General features: G+C 54.4%; 1 protein-coding gene across 1 annotated transcript in view; it reads right to left on the bottom strand.

The window, feature by feature from the left end:
• CASZ1 (castor zinc finger 1) overlaps nucleotides 1-26,250 on the bottom strand; it is a 154,366-nt gene that overhangs the window by 68,050 nt on the left and 60,066 nt on the right. Inside the window, exon 3 of the mRNA XM_065935774.1 lies at nucleotides 88-139. The gene's annotated coding sequence lies outside the window, so the exon portion shown is untranslated. The remainder of the gene's footprint in view (nucleotides 1-87; nucleotides 140-26,250) is intronic.

The following is a 26,250-nucleotide window of genomic DNA, read 5'->3' as shown; positions in this document are numbered from 1 at the left end:
TGGGCCCGGCTCAGGGTGAACATATACCAGGTGCATGGTCTCCAGTCGGGGGAAGGACGCAAGGATCCAGAAGGGCTCAGGCCTTACCTTGTCGTGGGTCCTAGAGGCTCCTCTCTTGCGGTGGGGGTGTCACTTCATCCTGAGGAGGGACAGAGAAGAGTCTCTTAGCCTTTCAAGGCAGGACACATACAATTCCCCAGAATGTGCCACCACCCCCTCTAGGGCCAAGGGACTGATGTTCCAGGTTGGCCAAGGGTGTCAAAAATTCAAATACCTGGAGTGGGCACTGATTTTGGACCACTGAAGTACATGCCAAGCCAAAATTTGAAAAAAATTCAGAAAGCAGCAGAGGCTGATCATAGTGGAAAATATGGTCCTCAGGGCTCCCCTAACCAAAGATAGAGAAGTCAAGCTATACTGCACGCACATCTGTGGAAGCAGAGATGCGCGTGTAAGGGTTGGGTGCTCCCCTGGAGTTCCAGTGGCTGAGCGAGGGGGCCTGGGGACAGTAACAGGACACAGCAACACTCATTCTTTCACTCTCTTCCCCTGGCCCCTGAAAATAAAAACGACAGATGCCAAGCTGTTCACTACAGCAGGTGGGTGAGAGAGAGGCCAGAGCGGACCAGGGGCCAAGAGACCAAGAAGCCTCAGCTCCCAGAGATAAGCTGCAGACAGCCCCTTCCACCCTGTGGTCCCACTGACAAGTCACAACCCACGCTGGGGGCCCACCCAGGGAGAGGGAAGATAGTCCAACAAGCTAGGAGGTCTTTAACTAACATGTAACTCAGCCCAGTTTGCCAGGCCCAGGCCCTTCTGCCCAGAATGTGAATTTGGGGAGCCAGGTTCAAATGGGACAGACTCCTTGTGTAGACAGAAAACCCAAGGAGCTCTCTGCCCACTGACCTGGGCCCACCTGCCCTTGCCTGAGCCAGGCCCTGCATCCCCACTCCCAATCCCACCCCCCAGGGCCCTCAGGGCTCCACCCACACTGTTTTTCTGTTTATTAGTTGTTTTTTTTTCATTCCTCCCCACTCCCTTATTTGTGGCTTATCAATGATGCAAGAGGAATAACACCAATTTCCTTAGGCTGTGTAATCCCCAAATCAGATTGGGGGGATTGCGAGAGGTGAGGTGACCTTGTACCAGGCTCTTGGAATGCCACCCAGTCCCGCCGCCCGCCCTCAAGTTCCCAGGACATATTTAGACAGATAATGCTAATTGTACTTGACGCATTCTCCTAAGGAGGGCTGGGTCCTCAGCCAGCTTTCGCTGCCTTTGCTGGGCTGCCTGGGCGGAGGGTGTCCACTGGGGCGGATCCCACCCTGCTAGACACAGGACTTTCTGGTGGGCTCTGAGCAGTTGGGGCCGCGGTGGGGGGTGTTGTTCATGGACCGCTGAAGCCCATCTGACCGAGATGGTGAGAAGCTAGGATTCTGCATAGAGCTGGGCGGACAGAGATAGGGGGCAGCAGAGAGGAAAGGGGAGCCCTGCTGAGATGGAAGACGGGGCAGAGGTCGGCAGAGTGGAAAAAAGAAGCAGTCAGAGAGGAGAGCTGGATGAAGTGGAGGCCAAGTGGGGCTGGGCCGCGGGGCAAAGGATGGAGACCTTGAGCCTCTGCTGAGACGCACCGGGCGGGCTTGGCTGTCAGAGCTCACATCCCAGCCAGCCAGCTAGGGACCTGGCAGGGCGTCGTCATTGTCCGGTCCATCCCACACCCGCCTGCCTGAGATCTCAAGGCGCCCCGGCCAGCCTCCCTTGAACCCCCAAAGCCCCCCAACTCCACAACTCCAATATCTCCCTTCTACCACCTTTTTCTCCCCTCCCATCCTCCCCGGCAACTGTGCATTTATTAATTCATGAGGCACTAATTAGTTCTTTGTTTAATTTTGTGTTAAACAGACTGACCGGAATGATAACGACTTGCAGCGCAGTGTTGCCGTCCCCAACCACCCCTGTTTTCTGACAACAAGGGAGCGCGGGAGACCGGAGCGCTGAACCCAAATCCCTTAGCAGTTGCACTTCATTAAGTCAAAATGTGACAAGAAGCTTAGAGAGCAACTCGCAGATCTGATCACACAGAACAATCGGGGAGGAAACTTTCCAGGAGTTGGTTGGGGGTGGCGGAGGGACGGGGAGGGGCCGAGACGCTTACCGTGCGGGGACCAGGACGAGAACTGGGGTCCTGTTCCTCCCCTGCCCCTGGGGCAACGGCCTGGCTGACTGAAGCATGGAGGCTCTCTCTGGGTGGGATCTGGGACACTCGGTGGATCCTGGAACCCCGGAGGAGAAGGACCTGAGAAGTTCAACTTTCTCTCTCTGTCCTGCCTGGGCCTCTTCTCCTGTCTCTCTCTTCCTCTCACTATTCCTGAAGTTTGGTTCTGGCTTGTGTGAGTGAGTGACTGGGCACACCCTGGGCTTGGTGGAGAATCAGAAAGCTGCTACAGTTAAAGAAGGATTCTGCAAGGCCGGGGGGAGGTACCAAGTAGGAAAACACAGAGCAGAAGAGGACCCCCCACACTTAGGAAGGCTGAATAAGTGCAACCCTTCTAAGCTAAGCAAGAGAAGTAACGTGCTCAGGGATGCTGGCCACATTCTCTGCCCACTATCCATTCACGCATCTATCCATCCATCCACCCATCCACCCATCCATGCACTCATCTAATGTTCTTTAACTGAAGTATTCTGACCAGAAAACTGAGGATCAAGAGGTTGAGCTCTGTGCAGAGGTACAGGGCAAATCAGAAACAGAACCGGATCTGTTTGGCTTCTGGGCTGTGGTACCAGTAGCTGAGCTAACAATGACAACAAGCCTTGTTACCTGCTCCCTCCTGTCCATGTGAAAGAGCAAGATCTTGGCCCAGACCTATCAAGCTTCTAACCCCATAGCGCTACAGGGAAAGATCAGAATGAAGCCCTGTCCCAGACTAAAGACAGGGCCCCTGCCCTCCTTTTACCTGACCTTAATCTCAGAAGATGTCGACGATGCCTAACATGAATGAGAACATGGAAGGGGACATGAGGAGGAAAAAGAGAACAAAAGCACACAGAGAAAGTTGACAAACATGAGCCTGGATTGTATGTGAAGATCCTCTTGCCTTCTTCCCATTGGCCACTGCGCCAGCCCAGGTGTGGCCTCACTCATCCGCTTGGCCAGCCCGCAGGCCCAAGCAGAGTCTGGAGGTCAGCCTTGCCCTCGCCCTCCCATGACCGGTTGGGAAGTGCAGTGGTCTCTCGCCCGAGCCTGGCAGCCCTGAGCTGCCTTCTGTTAATTTGCTGTCAGGCCGCCTAAGCAAACCAATTAAAACTAATCATTAATTATAAAAGAGAGCAAGAAGGGTAGAAGAGAGGGGAGAGGGTAAAAGAGTGAGGTGGGAAGGAGGCTAGGGCAAGTGGGGCGGACAGACAAGGCGCAGAGGGCCTGCAGGAGCTTGCCGCAGGGACCGCGGGCCTGGGAGCCAGAAGAAACCAGAGGCCCAGAGGGTGCTGGAGCGGAGGGAGGGCGAGAAGGGAGTCAGAGATGGTGGGGAGGGGGCTGCCACAGGCCAGGGGTGGAAGGAAAGGCCAGAGGGCAGGGGGGCAGGGAGGGAAGGGTGAAGAAGCTGCAGTGACCAGCGTACCAGGACCCGAAGAGGCCTCATCCGCCTGCAGTCAGTCCCCTCTGGCTGAAGCCGCCGACCCTCCGGGACTTGGCTTCGGAGCATCTCACCCCCAGTTCCCCGGCTCCATATTTATGAGGCTCAGCTGATTACGCAGCACAGGGCCAGGCTCCCGGCCCTGCCGCCCCTACCTGCTCCCCAGCCCTCTCAGGCCACGAGGGGCGGCCCGGGGCAGCTGTCGGCCCATCTACCCGCCCCCCTCCCAAATCCCCAGGCTGCCTCCTGCCCCCTCCCCCACCTGCACACAGCCTCCTCCCCGGCCAGGCCCTTTCACAGGGCTGAGGCCGTGTCAGCGGCAGCTTGAGGAGGGGGGCAGCGCAGACAAGGGGCAGTGTCATGGAAACGGGCACTTTCCCCGAGAAATATTCTGTTTGGCCTCCTTCCTGCATTGAGGAGCTGTCAGGAGCCTGAGTGAGAGCCACACCACCCCGGGACCAGGCGTGACAAAACCTATTTTCTGCCTCAAATTTGATTGATTAAAAAACTTTTTAGGAAAACCATGTTAAAAGAGTGAAAAAGAGAGAGAGAGAGAAGGAGAAAGAGAGAACGAGAGGGAGAGCAAGGAACCAGGGGGAAGGAGAGAAAGCGGATGGCAGAGCTGCTGGGCGTGGGCTGCGGGCAGGGCCTGAGCAGTTGCCCGGCCATGACGCCCGGGCAGGCATGTCAGCGGGATGGCCGCCACATAACCAGGCAAAGCGGAAAGGTCAAAGGAAGCCCAGAGCTTTTACACAGTGGTTAGCGGGACCCCGGGGGGGCCGAGGGCCCGCACAATCCAGCAGGTGCCGGACCCAGATGAGGCGGTGGCTGGGGTGGATTGTCCATGCTGTTTAGAGAAAAGAGCCCCATACTCCAAGGCTGGCCCGAGGCAGGTGGGGGTCAGCGCCAGGCCTCTGGATTGGTTCTGGAGGCAAGCGGGGTTTTGCAAACAGCCTGGGCTGGGATTTGGCCAGAATCCTGAAAACTCTGCACTGGGTCAAGAGGAAGGGTCGAGGAGTTTGGGGCTGGGAAGGGATTTCCCCACCTTGTTCTCAAGAAAATCCCGGCTCAGTAGGTACCCAGCTGACCCACCCGTCCTGCAGGGGCCGAAGCCTCTGCAGGTTCAGCACCCCTCAGCTGCCCTCTGGGTTCATGCCTTCCCTGCCCAGGCCCTTGGCTCCTTTGCAGGATGCTGTCCTCTGTGGTCCTCCCTTTTCCTGTCTCAGAAGCCAAGACAGGCCCTGCCATGGGCTTGGACTGTGAGAGGAGGCTGTGCCTTTCTCTCTAGGACTGCAGAAGGGCCAGCCTCCCCGCTCCTCCCAAGCCCTCAGAGGCCCCGCCTGATCACTCCAGGCAGAGGTGGCTCAGATCTTCCTGGCGTCCATGCTCTCCCCAAGAAAAGCGGCCCAGGTGGGTGGTTGGGTTTTTGCTCTCCCCTGTCTGAGGGCCTTGAAGGTCAAGGTAAAGAATGGATCTGGCAAAAAAAAAAGAATGGATCTGGCAAAGCTGTCAGCAAGAAGGCTTCTCCCAGGTGCTGGGAGGGGTGCTCAGCAGTGTCCAATGTGGTCTATGAAGCTCAGGACTCGAAGTGGGTGAGGCAGTGCCTCCTTGGACAGACGGTGCATTCTACCAGACAGATGCACAGACGGACAACACCTGCTCTGGACCCTGCCCAGCTCTCCTCCAGGGCACTGACTTAGATCTCTTCCCTACTCCATAATGATCATCAGATATTCATTGAGTATGTCCTATGATCATGACACTGTGCTAGGCCAAAGGAAGGTAAAACACACTGCTTACATGAGCAACAGCAGAGTAGGTAAGACCTGATTCTGAATCCTGATTCAGTCACCCTCCATGGTGTCTGCTGGGGCAGGCAGGCTGCTTAAGCTCTCATGGCCTCAGCTTCTACAGCTGAAGAGGTGCAGGGTATGAGCCCCCACCTCAAAGACAGTTCATTCAGTAATATTTCTTGGGCACCTACTATATGTTGAGTACTCCCCTAGACCTGGAAAACAGTGGTAACCAAAGACAGTCCTCACAGATCTCCCATTCTGCGGTTCTTGCGAAGACTCTGTGAAATAACACACAACACCATGGTCTGGCACATAGTACGTGCTCAACTAATATTACCTGTTATTAGCTTTCAGGAGCCCTGCCTTTAAGAAGCAGGGGAGAGGTCTAGGAATTTCACTCCTAGGTATGTATTTGAAAGAATGGAAAACAGGGACTCAAACAAAAAACTTGTAGACCAATGGTCATAGAGGATCCATTCACAATAGCCAAAAGGTGAACACAGCACAGACATCCATTAGCAGATGAGTGGATAAACAACATGGGATCACTCACACAATGGAATATTATTCAGCCACGGAAAGGAATGGAGTTCTCATACAGGCCATTACAAAGAATGAATCTTGAAAACATTATGCTAAGTGAAAGAAGGCAGACTCAAAACACCGCACACTATATGGTTCCTTTTACATGAAATATTCAGAATAGGCAAATCCATAGAGACAGAAAGCAGATTAGTGGTTGTCAGGGGCAAGGGGAAGGGGGAAACAGGGAGGGACTTCTAACGGGTGTAGAGTTTCTGTTTGGGGTGATGAAAACCTTCTGGAACCAGATATTGGTCATGGTTCCACAACACTGTAGATGATGGAATGCCCCTGAATTGTACAGTTTAAAAGGGTTACAACAGTAAATTTTACACTATGTGCATTTTGCCACAATACAGAGAAATGTCATAGCTGAAGCAGGAGGAGGAGGAAGAGACGAAGGAGGGACTTCCCTGGCAGTCCAGTGGTTAGGACTCTGCACTTCCACTGCAGGGGGCACGGGTTCTATCCTTGGTTAGGGAACTAAGGTTCCCTATGCCATGTGGTGTGGCCAAAAGAAAACTAAATACATTTAAAAAAAAAAAGAAGAAAAGAGGGAGCTCCATCTAGGAGAGGAGAAGGCTATTCCCGCATGGTGGCTCGGCACGGATATTAGACAAGCCAAGCAAGGGGGCAGAAGGTGAATTATCCTTCTTTCAGATAGGTCCCCTCTCCCTCTTGTCCTCAAGGACATCGTGCACTCCTGCCCTAGGTGTTCCCAGGCCTCACATGTGCGCTGATGAAATAAACAACATGAGAAGGCTAGGGTGACTCCAGAGATCGGAGGACACGTCCCTCAAGAGCCCACGGTCCAGTCTCTCTAGCACTGCCGACCATCTGCGCACACGTAGTCTGGCTCCTGTCATATGTGGATCTCAACACACACAGCCCACTCCATCCACCTCTCTCCCAGGCTCCCCAGATAACACTTGCTGCTGCCCAGCATCTTAGTGCAGCATGCTGTCCTCCACACGGGGAAAGAGGGTCTGAGTCAATGGCTTCCCTACCCCTCAGGACTCCAAGTCTCCCCGAGGACCAGGAGTTCCCCCTTGCAGGAAAAGCCAAGGATAACCAGAGAGCCGGGCCCTCGGGACAGTCCCCCTCGCCCCCATCAGCCCTCAGCCCACCCTCCTGGCTGCTCCTGAATGCGTGTGCACACAGAAACCCCTGTCTTGGCCCGGGAACTGTCAGGAGATCAACAAACAAAAGCTGCTTCTTGACAGGGAGTCATTTATATTTTAGCTTCGTTCCATTATCCTAACGAATCCTTCATCAGCAGATGCAATATTAACAGCAGAAAATCAGCTCATTACATCCGAGGGGATTTCATCAAGACGGCAATCATGTATGCAGCTCCCCAAGCCTTCAAGAGGCCAGTGTGGCTGTTATTTATTTATTTTGTTACTTATTTATTTAATTTTTGGGGTTCTTTCCACATAATTGCACCGCATCTCAGATCTTTAATAAATAATTTGTAGGTCCTGAACTGCACACAGCTTTGCTCTCTGCCACGAGAGCCTGCATTAGCCAAAATATTTACCAATATTTGAAAGTCATTAGGATCAGGAGGGAAGTGGGGAGGGACCGCTCTGTTCTTCTAGAAACGGCCTGCTCTGCGGCTGCAGGGCTGGGCCCTCACTCCGGTCCTCCACGCCCTGGAGTGGAGGCTGGCTTGCTCGGCTCACTGAGTTTGAGCAGGGGATTCCCCGGAGCTCTAAGAGAGTGAGGCAGCCATCTCCAAGGGTTCCTGCGGGCTGCTCGTGGCTGAGGAGCCTGGCTGCTAGAAAGGACCCCCTTGGTGCAGAGGCAGGAGGCTGGAGAACTCCGTTAGGGTGACAGTGCAGGGTTTGCCTGACCAGTGAACAAACGCCGAACATCAGGGTGCTCAGTGAAGGAAACCCTCCTTGTGCTCCAGCAGGCCCTGGCTCGGCTGCAGCTGAGAGTGCAGAAAAGTCTGACCTGGGAATCCCGTGTGGGCCAGTGGTTGGGACTCAGTGTTTTCACTGTTGTGGGCCCACATTCAATCCCCGGTCAGGGAACTAGGATTCCTCAAGCTGTGCAGCACGGCCAAAAAGAGGAAAAAAATTTAAAAAAAAGTCTGATCCATTCCTCTCAGCTTCCCAAGGTTATGCCTCCCACTTCAAAGAAAAGAAAAGTTTAGTGGGCCCAGAAGGCAGACTTAGTGAGCCCATTCTACAGATGAGAAAACTGAGGTTCAACAAACCAAAGCTCTCTTCCCAAGGCAACACAGCCAGAACCAGGATTTGGACTCAGAAGTGACCCTGCTGGGCCTCCATTCTTTCCCCTAGTCCATAGCCGTCCAATGACATGGCCTGGCCTTCCAAAACGTCCTGGCTCCAACCCACAAGCCTGGAGTGGCTACTCAGCCCGCCGGGCACCCCCTGCCACCACCACTGGGCTGGCCATGCTTTCACAGGTCTTTCCCAGCAGGGGCTGGATTTCTGCCCAGCCAGGAATGTGCTCCCAGGATGTCAATTCTAATCTCCCCAGTGCTCTGACAGAATTAAGCTCCAGTTTGTCCGACAACATCCCAAAGTTTCAGAAATCCAGGGCAGACTCTCTAATCAGGCTTCAGGACAAAGGTCTGGCCTGACCCTGTCACTTCCATTTACTCCTCCTGTCTGTCTCCCAGCCTCGGCCTTTCTGCAGCTTCCTCCACCCTCTGCCCTTCCCTGGCCAGATCAGCCCCCGCCCTCTCCTCCAAGCTCCCCTGTTTCTCCGCCCTGCACTTCCCCTCTCTGAGTAGCTGGGCTAATCCTGTTGCTCCACTATCTAAAGCGAGGAATTCCTCTGAGACTGACCTGTCGCTCAGGGCTTGCTAGGCCTGCTGGTCTCACCTTGCCGGGGGTCCCTCTGGCTCACCGCCTCTAGGGAGCGTACAGGCTCAGCCCTCCTTGGCTCAGGAGAGGGTGCTCAGTGCAAAGTTATTCTCAAACTCCGCTGAACCTTGCCTGCGGTCAGTCTGACTTTGGGCTCCCGTAACTGCCCCTGAGGCATACTTTGGCCTTGCCCAGCCTCTATCCACCGATTCAATGGACATGAATTTGAGCAAACTCTGGCAGACAGTGAAGAACAGGGGAGCCTGGTATGCTATAGTCCATGAGGTCACAAAGAATTGGACACAACAGCTGAACAAAAACAAAGCCTCCATCCTGTCTGAGGGGGCAGCTGGTGGGCTCTGGAAAGCCTTGGTCCCTTAGCCATGCTTGGGGGCCCCTCTGTGGGCAGAGACCTCCCCCCAATCAAGTTTGTAAGCCACCAAGAGGAACGCTGGGTGGTGGACAGTGAATCTGGGATGGGCAGGGCCTGCAGTGAGAGCCCCCAGGCCTGGCTCAGCCAGACTGTGGTGCCATCAGAAAGGAGTGAGGAGTGGGGCAGCTGGGCAGCTGGACCAGGAGAAGCCCGCCTGTGCAGCCAGACAGAGGACACCAAGACACCAGGGACGCAGAGGTGCCTCCTTCTCTGTCACCCACCACGCCCAGTACCTAACTTCCTTTTTTCACAGCTCCGGTGTGGACACAGAGCTCTGATACCTGCCTTGATTGCCAGGGAAAATCACACATACAGGGAGGTCAGAGGAGGCAAAGTCTTATGGAGGTGCCTCGGTGGGGACCACGAGCTTGAATCCGGTCTGCTCACATCAGAAGACTCCTAGGGAACAGAGGGCACCAGACGCAGTGTGGACAGTCAAGGGGAAGAGCAAGGGCAGCTGTACTCAAGCCTGTGTGCTGACCAGAGGATCAGGGCACAGGGCTCCCCTGGACAAAGCAGGCGCAGGAAGACACACACGGGGCGCAAGGAGAAGGCTCAAGGTGGAAAACAGGCATGGAAATGTCGCTCTGTTCTTTGACTGACCCTCCGGAGGCATAAGAGATCTAGAGTGGCCGGGGCAGGAGTGCTCCCCCAGAGCCGCCCAACCGTTGGGAGCATGGAAAATGCTGGGATGTGCCGGGCAGGCAGGGTCATTCCAGGCTCCTCGGCTTCCCCTGTGACCTGGGTGGAGGCCTCACCCCGACGTGGAGTCCCGTCCCATACAGGCTGTCTCACGCCCTCCCCTGCCCGGCTTCCTCAGCCACGACCACACTGTACAGAGTGGGGATTGCTGGACAAGGGGTGGCTCCTCACCCTCTGACGGTCTGTCCTGCATGCCGTCCAACATCCCCATCCCTAGGCTGGTCCTACCCTCACCAGCACAACCAATGTGCGGCCGGGAGGATTCCCCAAGAGCCCGGGGGAAGCCAGGCTTATGGAGGAACAGAAGCAAGAGCTAGGCAACACATCTCCATAACCAGCCCTTTCTCTGGAAGAGCAAAATTAATTACTGTATTTTTTACTTAATAACAGAAAAATCTATCCCAATGAAGGCCACCAGGGGAGAGTGGAAGAAGGCCCACCGGTCAGCTCTTTCAAGGAAGTCTCTGCAGTCCCACGGCCCCCACCCCCGACAATGTCACAGCTCCCCAAAACTCCCAACTTTGCTTTTCTGCCTTTCCTTCTGCCGCGTCCTTCCTTTCTTGCTGTGCTGGGTGTTGGTGAGACGGTGGGTTTTTTTCTTTTTTGCAATTTATCAGCAGATTGTGTGGAGCTGAGTGGTGTGAGCCTCACCCTGCTAAATAAAGCTTTGGTATTTCTGATAAAGCCATCAAATTCCTTATCACACTGACACAAAGTGCATTTAAAGAGACAGACACCCTGTCCCTCCCTTCCCACCAGCCCCTGCCCCCTCCACTCAGTTCAGATTTCCAGCTGCTCAGGCTCTTGTGGATCAGACACCAAATACGGCTCCTCCGGGAGGATGTGGGGGGTGGGGGAACCAAGGGGCGGGAGGGCTGCCGGCTCCAACTCCCACCCACCTGTGTCAGAGCGGCCGGCACCCTGACCAGGGACTCAGGTCCACAGGGAGTGGCATGTGCTTCCTGACCCAGCTCTGGAGCCAGAGGGAGCAATCAATAGACACGCCCTGCAACCGGGGGGGGGGGGGGGGGGGGGGCAGGGGGCGGGGCAGGGGGGGTGTTGGTAAGACGAGGGTGGCTTCACGACAGTATAGCCCTGTGTTAGGACAACACCCAGCAGCTGCGAGAGGAGCCCCTAGTAAACCGGCGGGCCCACCAGGCTGCTCGGCCACTGTGCACACATCAGGTGGCCTGACCACTGCGGTACCCAAGTGGAGTAGGAGGACAGGGCCAAGAGGGGTCAATGATACCCATGAAACACAGGGCGAACCATGTTCCTGTCAGGCTTGACCACGGGTTCGGCGAAGCCCTGATTCCTCACACCGCCCTGCAAGGTAGTGGAACTATCACCCCATTTGTGTTTAGTCACTCAGTTGTGTCCGACTTTTTGCAACACCATGAACTGTAGCCTGCCAGGCTCCTCTGTCCATGGAGTTCTCCTTGGCAAGAATACTGGAGTGGGTTGCCATTCCCTTCTTCAGGGAATCTTCCTGACCCAGGGATCGAACCCGGGTCTCCTGCGTTGCGGGCAGATTCTTTACTTTCTGAGCCACCAGGGAAGCTGGCAGAACTATCACCCCATTTGATAGATGAGGAAATCGAGGTTGGCCTGAGGCCTCAGAGCCAGCGGCAGGCCCAGCTGCAGCTCCAGCCGAGGCTGGCGAACAGCTCTGCGGAATGAAAGACTCTTTACTTAATCGATTTGCAGAGCTCACGCCCACCTCCCCATTTACAATCCCACCAAGACAGGCCTTCCCGTGTCCCAGTGCCCCCCTTCCACCTCCCTGGCCCTAGCTCGTCAGCTCAGGCCCTGCGCCCACACACAGCCTGTTGGTTGAGGAATCAAATTTATTATTTTTAATTATTTTGATTTATCAAAGCAGCAGCTACAATCATATTAAACCAACTTGGCTTCTTGGCATTGAACAGATACAGCTGCCGCCGGACTCCCCCACATTCTATAAAATGCCCAGGCTGTCCGTGTGCTCCCCAAGAAGGGCACCCAGGGGCCCTTCTCCAAGAACCCCAAATTTGAAGACCACCAGGCCTCCCCCATGCCCAGCCAGAAGCATATGCAAAGATGCTGAGGGCCAGAGAATGGGAAAGGAACATGCTGGGGCTGAGCTGCCAGGTGCTTTGGGAAATAGTCACCTCCATCCCCCAGCCCGGAGACCCTTCCAGAGTCTTGACCCACTGGGGAGTCACAAACCCCTCAGCTGGCATTTGCGGGGGCTATTATCACTAGTGGTAAGAATCCTGCCAATGCAGGAGATGTAAGAGATGGGGGTCCGATCCCTGGATCAGAAAGATCTCCTGGAGAAGGAAATGGCAATCCACTCCAGTATTCTTGGCTGGGAAATCTCATGGACAGAGGTGCCTGGTGACAGTCTATGGGGTTGCAAAGAGTTGGACATGACTGAGCACTGCTATTTGAATTTCTGAAATATAATTATGTCTCAGGCCTGCATTGGGGCACTCAACAGAGAGGAACCAGACTGTTCCTCAACCCCTGCCCACAGGAGGAATGATGGCCCCCTTTTTGCAAGGGAAGAAACTGAGATTCACAGAAGAGAGGTGATCTGCCCGGGGTGCATAGCTCATGAATACAGCCAGGCCGGAATCCAAACTGACTCCTTTTGAATGAAAAACCCTCACTCGACAAGAACTCTGCCTTCTCCTTAATCTGGGAGCAGTGCCCCAGCCCAAATGCCACGGCCAGTGGAAGAAGGTGGCAGAAGAGAGAGGACCTGAAGTTCAAGGTGCTTGTCCTATGGGGCAGCAGCAACATGAAACCAATTGGTTCCCAAGAGATGCCCAAGCCCACACCAGGGCATGATGAGGGGGCGGTCTACCTGAAGGGCACAGATAGGGGGTGGTGCACAGGTGAGCAGATGTACCACTCAGCCAGGGAGCCAGGCTATGCACTGGGGCAACGCCTGTGCATCCAGGAGCCTGTGCACTGCAAGGCAAGACCCAGCATTAGAACCAAATTTCTTGGCCCAACTTGGCACACAAGGAGCATGAGTGATTCTGGCAGGCCTGGAACAGGCATCTTTTTTTTTTTTTTTCCAGTGGTGGAACAGGCATCTTAAGGGTTCCAAGGCCTACAGAACACACTGGAGTCACCTCTCTGCCTCTCACTGTTGTTTAGTTGCTAAGCTGTGTCTGACTCTTTTGTGACCCCATGGACTGTACCCCACCAGGCTCCTTTGTCCATGGGATTTTCCAGGCAAGAATACTGGAGTGGGTTGCCATTTCCTTCTCCAGGGGATCTTCCCGATCCAGGGATCAAACCTGCGTCTCCTGAGTTGCAGGCAGATTCTTTACCAAGGGCCACCAGGGAAGCCCTCTCTGCCCCTCAAGGGAAGGCGAATCTTGGGAACACGGGCAGGGCTTCCTGGTGGGGTGACAGGAGGCAGCAGTGCAGAGACAGAGTCTCCACACCAGTCCTCTGACTTCATGCCCAGGAACCACAGTTGGCTGCCACCAATTCAGGGACCAGACTCCCACTGGTCCCCACGGCCCAGAGGACCCCCTCTCCCCAAGTACAGTGTGAAGAGTTTGGCTTTGGCTGCAAGTTCTGAACCCCAGTGGGTATCAAAGGGCATGTTATCTGGCTTCTCTGAGGTTGAGTTTCATGGTTCATCAAATGTGTGTCCCTCTCAGAGAGAATCTGCCTGCCAATGCATGAGATGCAAGAGACTCGGGTTCAATTGCTGGGTCGGGAAGATCCTCTGGAGTAGGAAATGGCAACCTACTCCAATATTCTTGCCTGGAAAATTCCATGAAGAGAGCAGCCTGGTGGGGTACAGTCCTTGGGGTCGCAAAGAGTCAGACACGACTGAACACCACTCACTCACTCGCGGTGCTGCTCTCAGAGGGCCGTGGTGGGGATTCCGGGATACGATGAGCACAAAGCTCTTACAAAGCGTCTACACATTTTCTATGTGCAAAAAGTGATGGCAATTGTCATCATCATCGTCATCACCTAAACACCTCTCTATCCGGAGTACAGCACTTGGGTTTGTGCCTTTGGAGCTGGGATGGCAGAGAGCCCGGGGGGGGCTCAGACATGTCTAGGAGAGGTCTTGCCCATCACCCGTGGCTACTTCAGCCAATGAGGACCTAGGGTTTAAGGCAGGAGGAGAAACAGGATGACCCGTGGCAGTCACACTTGCCTATCAAAACCCTACATTCACACAGCTTTCCATGGGGACTCATGCCCTAATATGGGCCCAGCAGCTTTCTGGGTTATTTCGAGTGTGTGTGATAATGACTCCAGGCTTTGCGTCTGCTACCCCCAGACAACTTTCCATCTGGGGAGAGGGATGACGGCTGGCAGAGAATGAGAAGTGCACAGGGAAGCCGAAGGTCAGAGAGGATGCAGAAAGAGGGCACTGACGGGTAAGTCAAGGAGAAAGGGAGAGCAGGAGGCTGCAGGAGTGGAGGGCTCAAGGTGAGACAGGAAGGACAGAGAGCTGGGCAAAGCCAGTCACAGCTCCAAGACACAGGTGGGCGTCAGACCCCTCCCAGCAGGACGGCAGTGGGGTCTGCAGCCTATCTCCTCGCCAAAATACCAGTGGGGACCCCTTCCATTCAGGGGTCAAGCTGAGCTCCTGGACTCGATGCCTGGTAGGGCCCCTGACTCTTGGGTTTATTCACATATAAATGATCTTCTGTCCAAGGTGGGCCCATCAACTTCCAGGCTGCACGGGGTTAACTCCAGAGGAGGGGCTGGCTGGCTTTGCCTTCACTCTACCTCAATTTCTACTGCTCCCATCACCTACCTCCCCCACCCCCTGATCTTAGGAAAAAAACCCATCAAAATAACTATTTTATGTCTCCAAATATGCAGATCATTTTCTTTAATGAAAGATGCTTGACGTCTCCGATCCAATTAATATGCAAATGCAGGAGAGGATTTATTTGTGACATTCTGTCTGGGTGAGAGAAAACAAAAAAGGCCTGTTAACCAAAACACTAATTGCTGTGACTGATTGTCACATATCATCATTTTCATAGGATCTCCTCCATTCCCAGCTCTCAGGGAGCTTGAAACCAGGACTCATCCACGAGGCATCAAGGAGAAACAGGGCAACCGGCTACCTGTGGGTGAGGCCCCTCCCACCAGAACTGTGTCTGGGGCCAACGAAGGCTGAGGCTCCCACTAGTTCTGGCCCCATGGGGGCTGTCCCAACCTTCTACAGAACTTGCCAGTACATCTTCCTTCCTGAAGCGCACTTCACCACTTAGATGCTGATGTCCAGACCGGAAGAGAAGAGGCCTGATCTCCACTGGATCTGACAGGCAGGGGGAGGCCTCAGCCCATATACCTTCCTGCCCTGCTCCAGGTCAACTGCTTTTTTGCCACTTGCTCCTACCCACTGGAAGGTGGAGGCCGTTCCAAGGAAGAGAAAGGCTATTAGGGTCCTGTTGGTTCCTGCCCTCCACTGCCTCTCTCTCACTTCTCCTGCTCTTTCACCTTGAGGTCCTTGCAGCACTTGTGGAGAGAAGTCACCTGGGGAAACTGACACAAGGCGTGGCATCTTCTTCTTAAGGTGCCACATGGACATGGTTGAGCAAACTCTGGGAGACAGTGATGGAGGACAGGGAAGTCTGGCATGCTGCAGTCCATGGGGTCGCAAAGAGTCAGACATGACTGAGTGAACAACAACAAGGGACCCACTGCAACTGGCTGTCATGTCACCCCTTCTCCCCTGACTGCACTGAACAGGGTGGGTCAGCTGTCACAGCCTCATCTCCCCTGAGCAGCTCTGACCCCTCAGTAGGACTATGAGGCCTCCTTTAGGGAGACCAGGGAGGAGAATGACTGTTGCTGGATATCCTTGTTTCCAAAGGCCACAGAGGGGGACTGGAAAAGACATGTTTTGCTTAAGTTATCAGGTAAAGGACAACAGGGTTCTGGGACTCTTGGCCTGAGTCCACACTCAAGGCTAAGGGGCAGAAGAAGATTCACTAAAGCAGCTTCTTTACCACACAGGGGCCAGCCGACAAGTGAAGACTGGAAGGCAAGACTCTGGGCTCCAGTGGCTTAGAAGGCTGATCCCTGAGCACTCGAGCATAAACATTCTGGGCGTTCAAAGAAGGCCTCTCTTCCTTCCTGTCTCCTCTGTGGGACTCCCCAGAGATTCTGAGGACACTGAAAACTGGGGGCGGGGGAACCAGTGTGGCAAGGCCAAGGAGCCATGGGGGTCCCAGGGACCCTCTGTGGGTGTTGTGCCCAGCGGAGGGTACAGTGAGGGCTCTGCCTCTTTCAGAAAAAGTCACCGGAGGTCAGCAAAGCAACAGTGATCTAGTGAACACCCATGCACACCAGCCCAGGGGTCAGAGGTCGCTCCCAGCAGGGCCACGGTGGTGGCAGGAAGGTGGCCGCCTCCCACTGCCCCCCATCTCAGCTGTCCCCATCTCCTGCCCTCGCCCAGCTGCTTCCCTCTGGCAACTCCGCCAGGGCCTCCAGGGAGAGCTGGCGCCAGGGCAGCACGGGGCAGACGCTCTCCCCCCAAAAGGCCTGCCCCCGCACCCCGGGAACAGGCTCAACAGGATGCCATGCGGGGGAGCCTGGAAGCCTTCCGGGAAGAGCACAGCCCTGGCACCAGTCCCGCGGGAAGGAGGTGAGCCGGTCTGCTGCTTGGTCTGCCGCTCACCTGACTCGCGCCCACGACGGCTGAGCACCAATGGGGTGTGCGTGGGTGCAGACGGGAGGCAAGCATCATGGCGCCAGGGGCCCAAGGGGGAAGGGCGGGTGGCTGGGGAGTGGCAGCAGGTTGGCTGGTCAGCTGAATGGAGCTCAGCTGTAAGCGCCAGATGTGAAGGCCCCACCCCCAGGGAGGGACCCAAAGAAAGGTCCTCGGGGAACGCTGATCCTGTCTTAGGTGGCCCGGAAGCACCCATGTTCCCCGGCCTTCCCCACCACCATTAGCCAATGAGAGCAGACGAGCCTCACTCCTGCTTAGCTTGTGTCCACTTGCAGACACTCACTAGCACAACCTGAGGCACTAGGGTTCAGGGACCATTGATATGGCCTCACTGTGCTGAGTTTGAACCCCTTTAAAACCAACCCATCTGTACAGAAACCTCTCATAAAACAAAGGAGTAAGTGGCTGTCACTGTGAGCAGTCTATTTATTAAAGATGCCCGTCCCCTACCCCATGGCCGCTCACTTACCCTGGGAACAGCACATGGCAACCCAGGCTGTGGAAGGCGGGATTAGCAAGGTCTGGTTGGGTGAGACCAGCTTCCTAGCACCGGGCAGAGAGGCCCTGCTCTTATAGGGACCCCTTCATGGCTAAGAGGAGGGGTCCCCAACCTCCTGGCCACAGGCCAGTACCTCCTGGCAGATCCCCAGCGGTATGAGACTGAAGTGCATAGGACTTCCCTGGTGGCTCAGTAGTAAAGCATCCACCTGCCAATGCAGCAGACAGGGGTTGGATCCCTAATCCAGGAAGATCACACCTTCCGAGGAGCACCTCAGCTCAGGGACCACAGGTACTGAACCTGTGCTCTAGGGCCCAGCAGCTGCCACTCCTGAAGCCCTCCTGCCCTAAAGCCCAGGCTCCGCAACAAGAGTAGCCACCACAATGAGAGGCCAGACACCACAACTACAGAATACTTCCCCACTCGCCACAACTAGAGAAAAAGTCTGAGCCGCAAGAAGACCTAGCCCCACCAAAAATAAAGATAAAATTGTTTAAAAAAAGAAAAAAGAAAGTGCACAATACATGTAATCCACCTGAATCATCCCGAAGCCACTCTGCCCCTGGTCCGTGGAAAAATTTTCTTCCACAAAACCGGATCCTGGTGCCCAAAAGGTTGGGGACCCCTGGCTTAGAGGGGACGCCTGGACCCCAGGGTATCATATTCTAGGCTCCCTACCCCGTTTCATCTACCTTGGCTCTTCTTCCCTGTGGTACAGCTCCTCCAAGAACCAGATGCCAAGACAACACATCCCAGTGATGCATTTCCACCTACTTCCCTCCTGCAACCTGGCTGCTCTCATGGTCAGCTTGACTCTGGCCATCTCAGGTGGCACTGCTTCAGTGTTACACACCCCAACCCCAAAGACCTCCTTTCCCCAGATCCTGGGCTTCTCCCTAAGTCCAAACCACATCAGCCGGGGTCAGTCCCTAACTCACACCCAACATAGGATCTGCCCGAGTCTCTCGGTTCATTCTAGTTCCGGGTGGGGACAAAATCTAGAATCTGTTTCCCAAATCCAGGACCTTTGAGCTCTTTCTTCATGGGGCACTTTCAGAGAGGTAGAAGAATGCCCCCCACATCTTTGCAGAAAGGGGTGTAAGTCAGACCACATCAGCTTTAAAAATACCCCAGCATACAATCCGCAGGGTTAGAGCAAAGGCCATGTGGCCAGAGCCGGACTATAAATAACCAGCAAATTGCTTCCCAGAGCCAGCCCCCTCCCCAGCACCAAGAACCTTTCTGAGGAAATCAAAGTGAACACAACTGTTACCAAGTCACTACTAAAATATTTACCAGCCTGGCGAGGTGCCGAAGGTGCTTGGCACCGAGTGTTTGCTTATTTACAAGGCTGCTTTAAAGGGTAGAAAGCAAAATAAGGTAACCTGAGCTATTAAACCGAGGGGGCCAGGTGGTACCTACCAGCTGTCAGCTGTCCCAGGCGCGTGGGGAGCTGGAACAGCCATTGGTGGAGATTCCCCTCAAAATGGGTCGGAAAAATGAAACACACAGGCCCTGGAGCTCCAGAATACCCTAACCAGCTGGGGTGGGGTGAGGGCTTGGGCAGCGGGAGTGGGGAGAGTGTTACAAGTTAGAGGGGCTTCACCCGCAGCCCAGACCACGGGGCCGCACAAGACCCCAGGCTGACCCTGGGCTTCTGCATCCTCACTCAGAGGGAACACCCGGGACACTGTCCTGTCCAGAGGTGGGGGCCTGCAGGAGGGAGAGGGGAGGCACAGAGGAAGGCAGACAGAGCACCCCCCCCAAGGATGACATCAGGGGACACACGCGACTGAAGACGAGAACGCACTCAAGGGTTCTTCTCGTCCTCTTCCTCCTCTTTCTTTGAAGTTCCCTTGTGGTTTGAATTTAATTTTGATTTTCTCAACTTTAGCAGATTGAAGTTGAAATAACCTACAAATTACTTAATGTGTTGTAAATCTGGGGGAATTCAGGAGTAATGGGGACCACATGTTGGCGGGAGGAAGCCTAGAGAGGGCTGAGGGGAGGCGGTGGCCTTCACAAGACACGCAGGTGGCCGTCCCAGGCTGGGACACTCATGCCCGTGCTCCCCTGGAAGGAGGAGGAGTGGGGTGGGGGGGGGCTTGGGCTCCCCCAGGGGAGCGGGGAGGATTCCCAAACTGGCCGGGGAGCGCTGGATGGACACAGCAAGAATGTGTTAAGACGGTGGACGGACCAAGTTGCCGCCTGGGGCCTCCCGGTGACCGCGGACAGGGGGCAGCCAAGTAGGCCGTGTGCCAGGCGCCTGCCAGGCCCCTCGGCCGCGCCAAGGCCGCCGCGCTGGCCCTGCTCCCCTCTGGCCTCGCGCTGCATGTGTGTGGCTGTCAGCTGAGCTCCTACCTCCCTTCTCCCCCCAGCCGCCCTCCCTCTTCAGCAGATTTCTCTCAAGTACTAAGCCATATGGTTCCAGTTAAGCTCCATATTTTTCCTTGTCGATTGAAGAGACACACTTTCCTCTTTGCCAGACAGTTTGCAGATTGCTCTGTTGGCTCAATTTCTTATTGGATTTCTCAAAAAACCTGACATTTTAAATTAATTTACAGCCACAACAAAAAGAGTTCAGAATTTTAATGGTGTTGTAAGTAATTTTTAGGTAATCCACTCCAGATTTTGATATTAACCTTTGAAACTGGAGTTCATTCAGCTACTATGTTACAATACCCAGTCAGATTCCAGGCCTGGGGGAGGCTGGGCTGGGGTAAGAGGCAGAAACAAGGTTCTGGGGACCCCTTTCTGCCAGGAAACCCCCAAAGGGGTGACGCCTGGGGAATCCTGGATGGGCAAGTGACAGTGACATTGGGAGAGGGAGAGGACAGTAAGGGGCCTGTAAGACAGCAGGGTGGGTGCTGGAGAGCAAATGGGAGGGGGTAGATGGGCCTATGGAGCATTCTAGAAGGACCTGCTGGACTCATCAGCGGGCAGCAACCCCAGGGCCCTCAGGAGCAAGAGCAGGGCTCAGGGCATGCGTGAGGCTCCACCTCAGCGCACCAGAAAATAATAACGATAACAATAATAATGATGACAGCTAACGTTTGCTCAGCACTCACTGCATAGCAATGTTTTACACTGACATGCTTTACACATATCATCTCACTGACACCTCCAAACTATGGGGGAGCCACTATCATCATGACCACTACCACTAATCACATTCATTGTTAACATTTATGGAGGGCTTTCCTCAACCCAGGCATTAAGTGGTAATGGAATACTATTCATAGCTTCACTTTACTGAGGAGGAACTGAGGCTTAGAGAGGTGAAGTCAGGTCTCACAATTTGGCTGCTGCTAGGATCCCATCTGCCCTGGCTCACCCCACACCTTGCTTCTCCTTTCACAAAAATGCTACAAAATACTTTCCAGTAGTCATGTACGGACGTGAGAGTTGGACTGTAAAGAAGGCTGAGCACCACAGAATTGATGCTTTTGAATTGTGGTGCTGGAGAAGACTCTTGAGAGTCCCTTGGACTGCAAGGAGATCAAGCCAGTCAATCCTAAAGGAAATCAATCCTGAATATTCATTGAAAGGACTGATGCTGAAGTTGAAGCTCCAAAACTTTGGCCCCACCTGAGGAGAAGAGCCGACTCATTGGAAAAGACCCTGATGCTGGGAAAGATTGAGGGCAAGAGGAGAAGGGGGTGACAGAGGATGAGATGGTTGGATGACATCACCGACTCAATGGACAAGAGTCTGAGCAAACTCTCAGAGATTGTAGAGGACAGGGAAGGTTGGCGTGCTGCAGTCCATGGGGTTGCAAATTGTCGGACATGACTTAGCGACTGGGCAACAACAAAATATTTATTGCCACAGTTGTCCCTGGTCCTTCTGGCTGGAGGTGAAGGGAATGGGGGAGGAGGTGTGGTCCCCTGGGCCGGCTGGGCTGGGGCCTGCAAAGCAGGCCACCCCCTCCCTGTGCTGCCTGGGGCTCGGCTGAAGGCCGCACGCCAATCCGGACAGAGGAAACTCTGGGCGTGGGGAGTGGAGGCCTCGCCAACGTCTTTACTAGGCTCTGGCACTCAGCGGCCCCTGCCTGGGTACAGTGCCAGCTTACTACACCAGTAGAGTGTTAGCATTCCTTTCCTGCAGGAGCTTCCCAGGGCACCCAGGAAAGGAGAAGCAGAGATGGGGCCCTGGGCAAGGCTGTCCCAGTCCCTGGAGGGTCCTCTCTCCAGCAGGGATCCAGAGGCCAGAGAGCCGCTGGACAGGGCTGCCCTGAAAGCAGCGGCTGTCCTTGATCTTCTTGTCTTGGGGAAAAAGTGTTCCTGGGTTGAGTCAGCCCCTGCCAGATCCACTGAGATGTCACGTAAACAGCGCTATATGGGGCCTGGGGCCAGCTTCCCTGCCGTCAAAGCTGGGACAAAGGAGGGTCAACTGCTGGGAGGAGGACTGCAGCGCCACCGGAAAGGTTTTCACTGATCTCACTCTGGAAGTGAACAGAGCCCCTGAGCATGTGCGCCAGAGAGGGCACCTGGGGAGCCAATGTCAGGCCTGCAGCAGTGAGGGAGGGCAGAGCCAGGGCGGAAGAGAGGGTCAGGGAGGAAGGGCTGGAGCAGCGTCAGGCAGCAGCGTCAAACCTGGCAAAGTCGGGCCACCCGTGTGTAAGGTAGAGCGGCGGGAGCAAGCCGGTGACCCTGTGTCTCTCCAGCCCGGTCTACAACCCTCAGGGCGGGAAGTGGCCCAGGGAAGGCCTGCCCTGCCTCGGTCACCTGTCTGTCTATCCATTTACAACAATCTGCCTGCTCTGGGTTTGCTATTCTGGGTGCCATGTTCCTACGAGGCCTTGAAAGTCCAGAAAAAAAAAAAAAATCCAGCCTCCCAGAAACCCACAGACTCAAGAATATCAACCTCTTTATCCCTAGGACTTGGGGACTCTGCACGGCCCCACAGCGCCCGGGATGGTGGGAACCCCGTGCCTGTTTTCTGAAAGGTTCTGCCCCAGGGCTCCCTTCCTTACTCCCCTCAGGCCTCCAGTCAGATTCCGAGGCTCCACAAATGGGCAAAACCTGCCCCAAGGAGCTGAGAACCCCGAGAGGAACTCTTGGCCTCTCAACACGTCCATGGAGGAAAAGAGCCTGAGCTCTCAATTTCAGGTGTCCGTGGCTGACAAATGAGGGTTGGGCCGAGAGGCTGGCCTTCTCTTCCTTCCTGATCTGAACTCTCAGGAGGGCCTGGCAGCGGCTGCCAGGCTGCCCGCTGCCATGCCCAGACCGTGCCCGTGCCCAGACCGTGCAGACCTCGGAACCTGTGGAGCCCCTGGCTAGCGGCCAGAGAGCATGTATGAGTGCCAGGGGGGTGGGTGGGGGGGCTCAGGCTTACCATGCCCCCGGCACCACGCCAACACGTGGAAGGTTGAACTCACCCCTGGCGGGATGCCACGTGCCCAGGGAGTGGGCATCTGCTGGCACGGCGTCGTATGAGGAACGAGGGGTCCCAGAGCCGCCTGTCACTCTTGGCTCCCCCTGACACGTCACGGGGGTAGGCCCACTCTTGCCCCGTGTGGCATGGCGCGTGGGGGCCCTCCAATGTCCCCTTGGCGCCATGCCCACCACATACCGTGGGCCATCCCCACTGGCACCGGGCCGCGCATGGAAGGACTCAGACACTCTGCTGGACTCCAGCCAGGCTCCGAATGGCTCTCCCTGCTGGCTTGAGGCCATAAACTGGGCATCTCTGGGTTTGGGCCCATGGTACCATATATTCACTATAATAGCCCATAGGACTGCCCTCCCTCCCAATCTGCCCACAGACAACCATGTTCCATCGTTTTATGGACCATAGGAAAATGCCGGAAGCCTTCACAAAATGAGTTGCAACCTGCAAACTATATGTAAAAATTACAATGAACATCCTTCCCCTCGGGTCAGTGGGACACTCCCATCCAACAGACTGAAGTTTCATTTGTGTTCCAATGGACGGAGCAAACCCCAGAAACTTTCTGAATTGTTTCCTTCCTCAGTTGTCTATTGGCCTCTCACTCTCTTTCCAAGTCTTTCTTTCTTGGCTTTTTTTATTATTATTATTATTATTTTATTTTTTATTTCCCCTTCTCGGTCAGGTTGAAGCACTCCTGAGGGGTGATTGACGGGGGTTGCCATGGAGACCCTGGCTTGAAAACAAGCCTCGTTAGTTGCCAAGTCTATGTGTTGTTGTTTTACAACTGTGACCGACCGTCACATGAGAGGGGGGACAGCTGGGGGCCGGGCAGCACAAAGGGGAATGGCTTTTTAATGGAGTGCCTGGCCGGCGCTTGAAGACTCAATAAAGAGTTGCTGGTGAGTCCCCTCGCTGGGCCCGGCCCAGCACACGGGGGCCGGAGGCCCTTTGTTCCTCAGGAGCTGGGATGGGAAAGTTGGGAAACCAGCCGCTGAGAGGTGAAAACAAGAGGCCTTCCCCCACTGCTCACCGGACAGCTATTTTCTCGCACTCTCAGGGTGCCGGGATCGCGGGGACAAAACCCAGTGTCTCGGACAGGCTGCCGTGCTGGGGGAGGTGGCTGGGGGGCAGCTGGGGGAAGCGGAGAGGGGAAGCAGAGGGAGGCGGAGGCCCGCCTCTGGCTCCGGCCCCCACCACGGCCCTCAGCGTGAAGGCAGGTGGCCGATGGGAAACTGGGCCGTGTGCGGCGGGGGCAGCTGGAGCCCCAGCTCAGGACAGGCCTGAGCTCTGACGGAGTCAGAGGCTGCAGGAGGGTCTGCCTGGGGAGGACAAGGCTCTGCAGGGGAGACTCGAGCCGCGGGCCCAGAGGATGTTGGCATCCACAGACACAGGCTGCAAGGCACTTCCTGCTCTTCTCCCAGGCTGCCCACGAGGACCCCACAGTCGCCTCACCCCACGGCAGCTCCAGACAGAGGCCAGAAGAGCCAGGAAATGGTGCTGGATCAGACCAAGAATTTAGCCCTTTCTGAGGACAGAAAGCAAGTGCCAGAGTGAAATGCTTTTTGGGGGCTCTGATCAGAGACAGAGACAGGGGTGGCAGTTCTCAAAGTGTGGTCGGCAGGCCTCTGGGGTTCCTGAGACCCTTTCGTGACACTACTAAAATGCAATTTGCTTTTTTTTTCTTTCCTGCTGTGGTAACATTACTGATGGTACAAAAGCAGCGGTGGGTAAAAGGGCTGACGCCTTGGCACAGACCACCATGTGGGACTGGCCACTACTGCGTCCTTCAGTGGGTTCAACGGTGGGTAAAGGGGCTGACGCCTTGGCACAGACCACAGTGTGGGACTGGCAGCTACTGCGTCCTTCAATGGGTTCAATGGTGGGTAAGGGGCTGATGCCTTGGCACAGACCACAGTGTGGGACTGGCAGCTACTGCGTCCTTCAGTGCCATGCACTTCAGTTAAAAGAAAGAGCCATATTCACTTAAGAATGTGCTTGATAAAGCTATAAAAAGTGTTAATTTTTATGAAAACTTGAGCCCTGAGTACGTGTCTTTTTAATATTCTTAAGGATGGATGCGGAAGTACCCCTGAAGCCCTGTGCTGCACCCCCCACGGTCTGAAGTTCACCCCGGGAAAGTGCCCAGGTGACTGGACTGACGCTGAGCCAGCTGCTCTTTTCACGGAGCCCCCTCTGAACTTGAAGGAGCGACTGACTGACAGATAAACTCTGGTTTTTCAGATCTGAGGATTTGGCAGACATTTTCTCAAAAGTGAACAAAGTCAGGCTGTCACTTTGCGGGGGAAGAAAAAACTGGCAATATTTGTTGCCAGTGGTAAAATCTGAGCTTTGAAGATTTTCCTAGTCTGAGAACCAGACTTTGGAGAAAATATCTGCCACTGTGACTCTGACAGTGTCCTAAAACTTAACAGCTTTTCTGATGAGACAGGTGATGATACTAATGAGCGTCATTTTCTTTCGAACGTCATGTAGTGAAATGTGTCAACACACAGCAGATCTGTGTTCCTCAGTGAACCCGTATTCCCCAAATGACCCATATGTGACCAAAGTCATACTCTAGGAGATGATTCATTCACAGTGCAAGACAAACTAAAGGGTTTTCACGTAAGAAGAGTTCATAAGGTGCACCGATGTAGTTTCGGAGTCCACACTGCAGCTAACCTTTGAGAAGCCACCACTTGGCAAGTTTTCGTGTGGTATCAAAGGAGAAGAGCCACCGTTATCTGCAAAGGTTATTAAAACTGTCCTCTCTTCTCCAACTACACATCTGTGGGAAACTGGGTTTTCTTCATAGACTAACATAGTAGAATCTGCCTGCAATGCGGGAGACCCAGGTTCAAACCCTGGGTTGCGAAGATCCCTGGAGAAGGGAATGGCAGTCCACTCCAGTATTCTTGCCTGGAGAATCCCATGGACAGAGAAGCCTGGCAGGCTACAGTCCATGGGGTCTCAAAGAGCTGGACACAACAGAGCAACTAACAGTTTCACTTCACTAAACAACACATCAGCAAGGCTTGAATGCAGAAGCACATCTGAGGACCTGGCTATTCTCGCTAAGTTGGATATTAAAGAAACTTGCAAAAATAAAAAGCAATGCCACTCTTCTCACTAAAATTTTGTTTTGGAAAATACAGATATTCTCATAAAAATATGCTCTTAGTGTTAACATACTAATGATAATGGATTTATCATTGTTATCTTTCCCCCCATTTAAAAAATTCAGGTATAGTTAATTTACAATGCTGTGTTAGCTTCAGGTGGACAGCAAAGTGATTCAGCTTGTTCAGATTCTTTCCCATTATAGGTTATTACAAGACACTGAATATAATTCCCCATGCTATACAGTAGGTCCTTGGTATTTCATGGTTATCTTGAATGAATTCATAAATATGTTTTAACATTTTTTCTGGGTTTTAATTTATAATATGGAGACTATTGATCGCTGTAACTCACATCAGCCAAAGCTCTTTGGGATCCTCAATACTTTTTACAAGTATAAATAGGTGCTGGACCAGCAGTTTGAGAACCACAGACTTGGGACAGCGGGACAGAGAGAAAAAGGAGCAAAGAATATGATGTTGTTGGGCTCTGTGGAGTGGGGCTCGGCTGGGATCAATCTCTGCCCCCGCAGCT

This window comes from Muntiacus reevesi, chromosome 5 (assembly GCF_963930625.1).
Source record: "Muntiacus reevesi chromosome 5, mMunRee1.1, whole genome shotgun sequence".
In the NCBI taxonomy this organism is placed as follows: domain Eukaryota; kingdom Metazoa; phylum Chordata; class Mammalia; order Artiodactyla; family Cervidae; genus Muntiacus; species Muntiacus reevesi.
Note: the sequence above shows the minus strand (reverse complement) of the source record. Positions and strands in the feature narration are given on the sequence as shown.